General features: G+C 48.2%; 1 long non-coding RNA gene across 1 annotated transcript; it reads left to right on the top strand.

Annotated features, from left to right (window-relative positions):
• Positions 1-450: 450 nt before the first annotated feature.
• Positions 451-9,657, top strand: LOC123330733. The gene is made up of 3 exons (XR_006546823.2): positions 451-1,589; positions 8,891-9,023; positions 9,508-9,657. It is a non-coding gene; the product is annotated as an uncharacterized LOC123330733 (long non-coding RNA).
• Positions 9,658-10,368: the final 711 nt, after the last annotated feature.

Raw genomic sequence — 10,368 nt, 5'->3', positions numbered from 1 at the left:
CTCCCTTTTGCTGGCCTGGATATCATAGCAAGCACCCAGCTCCTAGAAATTCATTATTGTATCAGCCTGCCCTTCCCCAACCCCACGAATGTGGATGGCAAAAGTGAATGTGTGTGTGTGTGTGTGTGTGTGAGACAGAGCAGCTTAAGGAGTTTGCTTTGTGGTCTATAAGGCTTCTCTCTCCTTTGTCTTTTTTTTTTTCCAATTATTGGAGTATATTTGCTTTACAATGCTGTGTTAGTTTTTGCTGTTCAGCAAAGTCAATCAGCGCTACATATACATACAGCCCCTCTTTTTTGGAGCTCCTTCCCATTTAGGTCATCACAGAGCACTGAGTAGAGTTCCCTGTGCTATGCAGTAGGCGCTCATTAGTTATCTATTTTTATAAATAATGTCAGTTGTGTTTGTATGTCAATCCCAGTCTCCCAGTTCACCCCCTGACTTCTCCTTCCCTTGGTCCCTCAACAGGACTGTCAGAGGCCCTTTTCAGAGCCACTGCTTCGCTGGCCTCATTGCCCTACTTGCTCCTCCATCCTCACCACATTTCAGGGCTCTGGCTGCTACATGCTGTTCCTACTCCTAGAATGCCATTCCCACCTCCTCTGCTTTGCAAACTCCTGCCCATCCCTTTGGGAATCAGCACCAGAGACTCTTCCTTTCTGAAGCCTCCCCACTGCTGCAAGCAGAGATGGACGCACCCTCCCTCCTCTACTAGCAACACCCCCACCGAGCCCAATTAGACTCCTGCCATATTGTGGCCAGGGGTTGTTTGCTGTTCTCTCTCCCCGACTCAAATGCCAGCTTGCTCACTAAGTCTCACTCCCGCCTGGATTGCCCATGCCCAGCCCGTGATTGGTGCTCAGCATCTGTTACAATTATTCCTAGTCAAAGAGGAGAAAAGTCCCCACCTAGGACGCCTCACTCAACCTTAGGCAAGTAGGGGAGGTGGTCCTTGGAGACTTAGGGCGAGGCAGCCTCCCGCCCCACTTATCCTCCACCTGCTCCCACTTCTTTTGTGATTTAATTGGGATTTGGTGCTTCAGCCTCTTGGCCGGCCCCTTTAGAAAGAGAGTCATCAGCGGTGAAAGCCCTTCACATCACTCACATCAACAGGGCTTGCTGAAACGATGCCCGTGGCCCTACCTACCTGGCCTCTCCAGCACCTGCACCAAGCATGCGGGACCTGGCTATCCAGTGTCCCTGCACCGGGCGGGGGCATTATCTTGGCGGTGTTGGAGCTTAGGAAATTAATGAAAAAGGAAGGAAAGGCCCTGGGATCTCAGCCTCGCAGTCAGGGCTGGATGACCCCTGAAGCGGGCAGTATTCAGAAGCTAATGTGCTGACCAGGGAAGCTCAGCTGGTCCCAGTCCTGTGCGCCCCGCATCGCTTTCTCCTCGTGCCAGACCATGAGCTGCTGGCCAAGAGGCAGCAGGCACGTTGCTGCAAATGCCAAGCAGGGGCAGCTGTGCCAAGATTTGCAGGAACAGATGATTCCTTCACAGCCCAGGAGGCTTAACCCATCCGGCTACCCTCACTGATTCGAAAGGAAATCTGGAAGGAAACCGTTGCTGGTCACCAGCCACGTGCAGGTACTTTGTGTGGTTTACTTCCCTTCCTCTGCCCCCAAACTCTGCAGCCGTTCCCTAACGTCCCTTCTGATAGAGGAGAAACCCGGAGCTCCTGAGGGTGGTCCATCTCATAGTCTGGCCACCTCTTACTGCTCCACAGGTTGTGTCTGGCACAAGGGTGTTGCCAAGTGGACAAACGGGGACTGAAATCTAGCCGCCTTCTGGTTGTCAAGCTGTGTTGAGCATGCCTTTTCCCAGAGACTGGCCACCACCCCGCTTCACAGCTAAGTCTAGGGCTACCCTTGAGTTGGATGATAGTTGGATGGCATCACTGACTCAATGAACATGAGTCTGAGCAAACTCTGGGAGATAGTGAAGGATGGGGAAGCCTGGGGTGCTGCAGTCCATGGGGTCACAAAGAGTCGGAGACGACTTGGTGACTGTGCGGCAACACTCGAGCTGCTTTAAATCCTCAGTTGCTACCCCACCTCCCTGTATATTTCAGTCCAAAGAGCAAGCCCCAGACTCAGGTGAAGGCAAGACACGTAGAAACAGGTGGAGACTTGGGTCTGCGAGGAACAAGGATCCGTTTGATTTTGGGTGGCTTCGACGAGCAGTGGCTTCGGTTCCTGGCTAGAGACTGAAGTTGGGTCTCAGCTCTGAGAGAGCTGAATCTTAGCTGCTAGACTAGTGGGCAGTGACGAAGCCCCGACCCTTCAGCTTTGCAGAAAAGACTTCCCACAAAGACAGAAAGTAGTGAAACAAATAAAGTGTTTATTAGGAGCAAAGAGTATAGTACATGTGGACAGACACACGGGCCGACTCAGAGAGAAGTGGTTTAAATCACTTATATGGGACATTTCTTCCTGGTTTCCTCTGGCCAATCATCTTGCTTTGCCTAGTTCTGAGCCTCTTGGGCTTCCCAGGTGGCGCTAGTGGTAAAGAACCTGACTGCCAATGCAGGAGACATTCGAGATTTGGGTTTGATCCCTGGGTTGGGAAGATCCTCTGGATGAGGGCATGGCAACCCACTCCTGTATTCTTGCCGGAAGAATCTCATAGACAGAGGAGCCTGGCAGGCTACAGTCCATAGGGTTGCAAAGCATCAGACACGACTGAAGCAACTTAGCACGCAGGAGCCTCTGTTTATCTCAGGATCCTCCCGTGTGTGAACACCCATCTCGCGGCCAAGATGGATTCCAGGGAAGAGGCCTATGGGTAGGTTGACATCATTCCCCTTTTGACCTCCAAGGAGCTTTCCAGTCAGGAAGATCACCTTGACTTAGAGAAATTTGTCATCTCTCATCTCCTATCTGGGCAAGACCCAGCCTCCTCTCTTGACTGATATTTTGGAGTTTCTGTCCAAAAAAACCTCCAGCAGCTGCTTACTTGGAGGGTGGGGGCTGGGGTGGGGGGTGTGTGGAATGTACCTCCTGCCTCGCATTGATCTAGTTTCTCTCTGCCATTTTATTTCTTCTAATCATGACTTGATAATTTGTGAGTCCCACCCAGCTGCTTCTCATCTTTCAGTATAAACTTCTTTGGGCTGCATTTGGGTGGGACTGGGAGACAGGGACACATATCTTCATATCATCTTTGCTTTTTAAAAAAAAAAAAAAAACAATCATCAATATTAGTACACCTTGAATACCAGAGTTGTCTTGGGCACAAGGCAGCTAGCTTGATTGGTTTCCCCACAGCTGATAAAATTTGGGTTTGGAGGTCAGCGTCTTCATGGAATTGCCATAAATGATACAGCAAAGCCTAGCTGAACACAGTGCCAATGCTGGTTTCCTTCCTGCCTTCTTATTGCTGCAGCCTCTGCCTCCACCTCTACCCTCTCCAGCCCATCCTACAGACCTCTGACAGATAAGCCTTCATAAATTAGTTTGTTAAAAAAAAATAAATTAGTTTGTTCATTGTTTTTCTTCTTAACTTAAAAGCTTCAAGGGAGTCCGTGTTGCTCAGAGGATGAAATACTAACTTCATCCAAAAGTGGTTCTCAAAGTGTGGTCCCTAGACCAGAAGCATCAATATTCTCTGCCAACTTGTTAGAAATGCAAAAAGTTTTAGGGATTCACTCAAGATCTCCTGAATGAGAAACCCTGGAGATGCGGTCCAGTCATTTGTGTTGGAACAGCTCTCTAGTTATTTCTGACTCTAAATTTGAGCTCCGGCAGTTGGTGATGGACAGGGAAGCCTGGCGTGCTGCAGTCCATGGGGTCACAAAGAGTTGAACACAACTGAGCGACTGAACTGAAAGTTTGAAATCCTGACTTACTATCTCTTCGTTACCTTCCACTCAAACCAAATCTACCCTCTCCTTGCTCCTGGTCATGTGCTGTTTAATAATTTTTTCAGGCTTCCTAGGTGGTACAGTAGTAAAGAATCCTGCCAATGCAGGAGATGCAAGAGACATGGGTTCAATCCCTGAGTTGGGAAGATCCCCTGGAGGAGGGCATGGCAACCCTCTCCAGTATTCTTGCCTGGAAAATCCCATTGACGGTGGAGTCTGGCAGGCTACCGTCCGTGGGGTCAGAAGGAGGCAGACATGACCGAGTGACTGAGCACACACACACATGGTTGATTTACTATGTTATGTTAATTTCTGCTGTGTAGCAAAGTGATTCAGTTGCATATATATATTCTTTCTAATTACGGTTTATCACAGGATGTTAATACAGAGTTCCCTGTGCTGTACAGTAGGACCTTGTTTATTTTATATAAAAGAGTTTGCATCTGTATTTAATCATCTTCGTCTCGGCTCTTATGGTGCTCATGGGTGATAGCAGCAGCTGGGTTTCTCCCTAACCTCCATCCTCCTTGTCTTTATTGCCAATAGATCTGTGTTATGAAGCTATTGTTGTGCCTAGCTGACACCATTTCCTTTGCACCTAGGAGTGGTCACAGAATTAAACTTGAGCTGACGATTTTAAGTGGAAGTTTAGAGGGAGGGACTTCTGAGAAGGAAGGTCATTGGGGTAAACCCCTTTTTGTCTTTTCACTTTTTTCTCTTTCTCCCGACTGCTACCTGGAATATGGATAGAACGGCTGGAGCTGTAGCAGCCTTCTAGGACCTTTAGGGGAAACCTTGACAGGAAGGCTACACGTAGCCAAGGAGCAAGATAGAAAAAGCAAGGGTTCTTTGAAGCCGCCATGGCAGCCCTGGAATCTCTCATAGGAGAGAGAAAATCTCTGTTAATAGCAACCAAAAGCAATTTCTAACATAAAATGTGATTGAAATTTCTCTTTGTTTGTGCATATCCAACCTGTTCTTTAAGGCGTAGTCTTTTCACATCCTAATCATTTAACAAACACTGGGGAGCATCTCCTCTGTGCCAGGCCCTGAGAAGTTCCCACGAATGATGTGTGGGCTCAGAAACATCCAGGCTGATGTGACTGAGGACGCGTCTCCTTCCCTTGCAGTCTGTGAGCCTGTATGTCCTTTAAGGGCAGAGCCTCTGACTCATCATCTTTGGATGTTAACCCCTAATGTGGAGCCTGATGCCTGGGAGGGGCCTAGTAAAAAGCTGTGGCGGGAAGGAGTGACTGTCCTGTATTCCTCTAGCAGCTTCATCTGAGTCCTGTAGTCCAGCGGTCCCCAGCCTTTTTGGCGCCAGGGACTGGTTTTCTGGAAGACAATTTTTCCACAGACTAGGGCTGGTTGGGGGAGGGAGATGGTTTGGGGGATGATTCAAGAGCATTATATTTATTGTGTACTTTATTTCTATTATTATGGCATCAGCTCCACCTTAGGTCATTAGGCATTAGATTCCCAAGACTGGGGACCCCGACTCTAGTCTACACTGGTCAGATGGGAAATGGCATCTACTAAGCACCTACTTCGTGCCACGTCAGGCAATGTTTTCCACTCATGGTTTCATTCCTTTGTCCTAGCCACCCGGCAACATTTGAGGCATCATCCTCCTGTACATTTGAGGATGTTGAGTCTTGTGGAGATAGAAATTACATGTGGGCTCATTATACCTTAGCTGGTAGCTGATTGAAGTGGGGTTGATAACCTATTAGGATGTGTTTGGTTGTAAGAAACAGAAACTCCCATTTAAAGTAGCTTAAACGATAAAGGGAATTGATTTTACAAAAATCAAAACCCCAAACTTACAAAACCCCAAACCTTCAGAGGTAGGGCTGGTCTTAGGCAAGAGTAGTCCTAGAAGGTTCCTTGTGTGACACCCCATAAAATTTCCCAAGTTCTCTTGGTGGAATTAACTTGGGTTCCTTGCCCACACCTGAACCATTTGCAGGGTTGATGGAAGATGGGATATCTTAGGCTTATGTGGACATTTATGGCTTCCATACAAGTATACAAACAGGCTTCTAGGCAATAGCCCACCCCTTTGCTCATCCACCCCATGCTCTATCCACACTGTGAAGGCTCCATGTACATGCATGTGGATACCTCTGCTCTCTTGTTCAAGCTCCACATCTGGCCTTGGCCTGTGCCCACTGGCAGCATGATCTGCTTCTGGGAGCTGAGCAAGAGGCCCACGCAGGCCCGAAAGTAGAGCTCAGTTACCAAGGGTCTGCTCTGTACTTCCCTGGTAGCTCAGATGGTAAAGACTCTGCCCCCAGTGTGGGAGAACCGCATTTGATCCCTGGGTCGGGAAGATCCGCTGGAGAAGGGAATGGCTCCCCACTCCAGGATTCTTACCCGGAGAATCCCATGGACAGAGGAGGCTGGCGGGCTACTACTCCATGGGGTTGCAAAGAGTTGGACACGACTGAGGGAGTAACACGCAAGATCCTTGTGGGTCTGTCCCCTCAGTCCCGCAGACTCTCGCAGCATAGTAAAATGCATGCTGTGTGGATGTGTGTGTGCTAAGTTGCTTCAGTTGTGTCTGACTCTTTGCAACCTGGTGGACTGCTCCTCAGTCCTTGGGATTCTCCAGGCAAGAATCCTGGAGTGGGTTGCCTTGCCCTCCTCTAGGAGATCTTCTCAACCTAAGGATCTAACTCATGTCTCCTGTATCAGCAGGTGGGCTTTTTACCACTAGCACCACTTGGGAAGCCCAAAATGCATGCTTGAAATGGGGTCAAAGCTGAGCACCCTGAAGTGTGGGGCCAGGGCAGGGGCCCTGTTTCCTGATTGCAGTTCTGGATACAGTGACTAGCCTAAACTAGGAGGGCCCATCTCCAGAGCTGGAAAATACCATTTGCCTGCTGCCAAGTCGCTTCAGTCGTGTCCGACTCTGTGCGACCCCATGGACTGCAGCCTACCAGGCTTCTCCGTCTATGGGATTCTCCAGGCAAGAACACTGGAGTGGGTTGCCATTTCCTTCTCCAATGCATGAAAGTGGAAAGTGGAAAGTGAAAGTGAAGTCACTCAGTCGTTTCTGACTCTTAGCGACCCCATGGACTGCAGCCTACCAGGCTCCTCCATCCATGGGATTATCTGGGCAACAGTACTGGAGTGGGGTGTCATTGCCTTCTCCGGAAAATACCATCATACCCATGCAAACCCCAGGCCTCCAGAATAAAGTGGAGTATGGCTTGGAAGGGATGTGATGGGAACAGATGCTGGACAGGCAGCCACCAGCTATCGCTACAGTGACCTGGGCTTTTCCTGCTAAACCACGATGCCCATCAGGCAGAAGAGCTTGCAGGCAGGACCTGTGATTTGTTCATCACTGAATCCTCATCACTAGTTGCAGAGTCTGGTCCGGCATAAGCGCTCAAAATATGTTTATGAAATGCTGACTGAATGAACAAGACAGGCTTCCTCTTATCCCCATCACTCATTGTTTCCATCATCTGTATCTTACACGTACTCTAATCTTTTTGCTTTTGGCCATTTCAGGTAAATTCTTTAGTTCCCCCAAGTTGAGCCCCTAAATGCTCCATCCCATGACTGGGGCTGCAGGTGGGTCTGGCTTGGTTCCTTCCCTCAAAAGAAGTGGACTCAATCAAAGCAGGACACAATTCAAAGGGAAGCTGTCAGTGAGTAAAGAGCACCATGTCTGCCCTGCAGCCCAAAGATCTCCAAGACAGAGTGTAACGAAGGGTGGGGCGTACATTTTCCAGTCAGTTTTCTAGACTTTTAGATGCGGACATTAGAATTCGATCACATCAGAAGTGTAATTTGGCCAAACATCATGAGGCACTTTGCTTTTGTCAGATTTATCATTATCAGTGGTCATCCATGGAAATAACTACACTTTGCTGCTCAAAATAGCTGGCCCTGTCTCTACTCCTGTCTCCACCATCAACAAGGGTCTGCTCTGGGCTGCTTGCATACCAGCTCCTGGTAGCACCTTTACTGAAAGGGAATTTTCTTGTCTCTGTGATGAGAACAAAATGTACATTGCCTCCAGCTTCCCAGAGACAGCACCACATTTTCTGAGATGTGAGTTTTGACCTGTGATAATGGCCATCTCCAGAAGACGGCCTGTCCCTGGACAGCTGGGTCCAGGGCGCCACTGAAACAGTTGTAGAAAATACCCTGAGTGTGAGGCTGCTCTCCAGATAAATTCAGTCTGGTTCCTTTAATCCTTTCAGCCAGTGATTTGAATCAGCACATGCCTAACCCTGGAGGGGGTGAAATGACCCACATATCCCAAAGCCCCGGCTTAGTTCCAGAACCCACATTTCACTTAGCTTGTTCTTGACTTGGGTCTCCTCCCCATTCACTCCACCCGCCAGTTCCTCCTTAATCATAAAGTGTTAGTTGCTCAGTCATGTTTGACTCTTTGCAACCCCATGGACAGTAGCCTGCCAGGCTCCTCTGTCCATGGGATTCTCCAGGCAAGAATACTGGAGTGGGGTTAGCCATTCCCTTCTCCAAGGGATGCTCCTGACCTAGGAATCGAATCCGGGTTTCCTGCATTGCAGGCAGATTCTTTGCCATCTGAGCCAGCAATCAAGCTCTAAGATTGGTGTAGATTCTCTGAGGTATTAGAGGACTGCAATTCCAATATAATTTGGAATTGCATTCCAAAATGTTTCCCCTGTGTGACTGGTCCATAGCAAGTTCTAAATAAATAGTAGCAAGCCTCATGAGACCATACATTCATACTATAATGTCTCTTATCTCTTCAGCACCAGCACTGGGTGGGTATAATCAGCTTGTAATTAGTAAGGAATGATTGATTGATAAAGTGAATGAATGAAAAAATTCACCATTCCTGTATTCAACAGGTATAAGTTGACTCACTCTTCTCCAAAGGTTAATTGCTTCGCTGTAGCCTAAAGGGAAGGCACAGTAATAGCTACGGTCTCCTGCAGTTTAGGGTGTCTCAGCCTCAGAGAATTGTCAGTCTTGACATGTTCAATATTGTCTGGTTCATGGGATTTATCTGTTGCAGGCCCTGGTAGAGAAATAAGCACGGTGAGCTGAACTGGCATGTCTAATGTGCAGTTGTATGGCGTGCTGGTCTTCACTTAGGTTCTCATCATTGCTACAGTGGCCAGAGCTGGTTGGCAGAAGAGGCAATAAGAGTGAGTATCCAGAAAGTCAAGGCCTGATTTAAGCCCTGTGCTTAGAACAAATGTTCTCTAATTTATCCTACTGCTGTGCTGTGCTCAGTCATGTCCAACTCTTTGTGACCCTGTAGACTGTAGCCCGACAGGCTCCTCAGTCCACGGGATTCTCCAGGCAAGAACACTGGAGTGGGGTGCCATTTCCTTCTCCAGGGGGTCTTCCCAACTCAGGGATTGAATCCATGACTCTTCCATCTCGTGCACTGGCGGGAGGATTCTTTACCACCAGTGTCGCCTGGGAAGCCCCGATTTATCCTGCTAACAAAACGACGTTTACAGTCTTCAGTCTCAAAAATGAAGGGGAGGGCTTCCCTGGTGGCTCAGTGGTAAAGAGACTGCCTGTGCGTGCAGGAGACATGGGTTCTATCCCTGATCTGGGACGATCCCACATGCTGTGGGGCAACTAAGCCCGTGTGCCACAACTGTTAAGCCTGTGTTCTAGAGCCTGGGAGCTGCAGCTACTGGAGCCCGTGGGCCTAGAGGCCGTGTTCCACAACAAGAGAAGCCACCACAGGGAGCAGCCCACACACTGCAACGAGAGAGGAGCCCCGACTTGCCGCAACTAGAGAAAAGCCCGCACGGCAACCAAGACCCACACAGTCAAAAATAAATAAATAAATAAAATTACTTTAAAAAATTAATGGGGGGAAAAAAGTCAAATCTCAGATACCAGGTCTTACCAGTAAAGAATGTAACTCATACAAGATACAAAGGGCTATCTGACAGACTTTGGATTGATGGCTGAGACATGGTTACATGGTGTTTTTAAACGTGACAGGACCTGAAGAAGCAGCCAGGGAAATTGTTGGAGAAATTTTATTCTAGGGTTTAGATGCCCTCTGAAAAGATGTTGGTGGGTTGAATAATGGTCCCTCAGATATGTGCATGTTCTAAACTCTGAAATCTGTGAATAATACCTTAGTTGGCAAAAGGGACTTTGTAGTTGTGATCAAGTTAAAAATCCTGAGATGGGGAGATTCTCCTGGGTTATTGATGTAAACCTGATACAATCAGTATGGTTCTTATGAGTGGGATGCAGAAAGAGCCAGGGTCAGAAGAGCAGGTGGTGTGATGAGGGAAGCAGTAACTGGAGCACTATGCTTTGGAGATGGAGGAAGGGGCCACAAGCCAAGGAGTCCAGGTGACAACTAGAGGCTGAAAAGGGCAAGGAAAGAGATGTCCCTCTTGCAGCCTCCTCAAGCACCCAGCCCTTCAGATAACTGGATTTTAGTGGGAGAAGACTAATTTCAGACTTCTGATCTCCCGAATGTAAGAGAATAAATTTGTGTTAATTTAAAGTCAC

This window comes from Bubalus bubalis, chromosome 20, assembly GCF_019923935.1.
Source record: "Bubalus bubalis isolate 160015118507 breed Murrah chromosome 20, NDDB_SH_1, whole genome shotgun sequence".
Lineage (NCBI taxonomy): Eukaryota > Metazoa > Chordata > Mammalia > Artiodactyla > Bovidae > Bubalus > Bubalus bubalis.
Note: the sequence above shows the minus strand (reverse complement) of the source record. Positions and strands in the feature narration are given on the sequence as shown.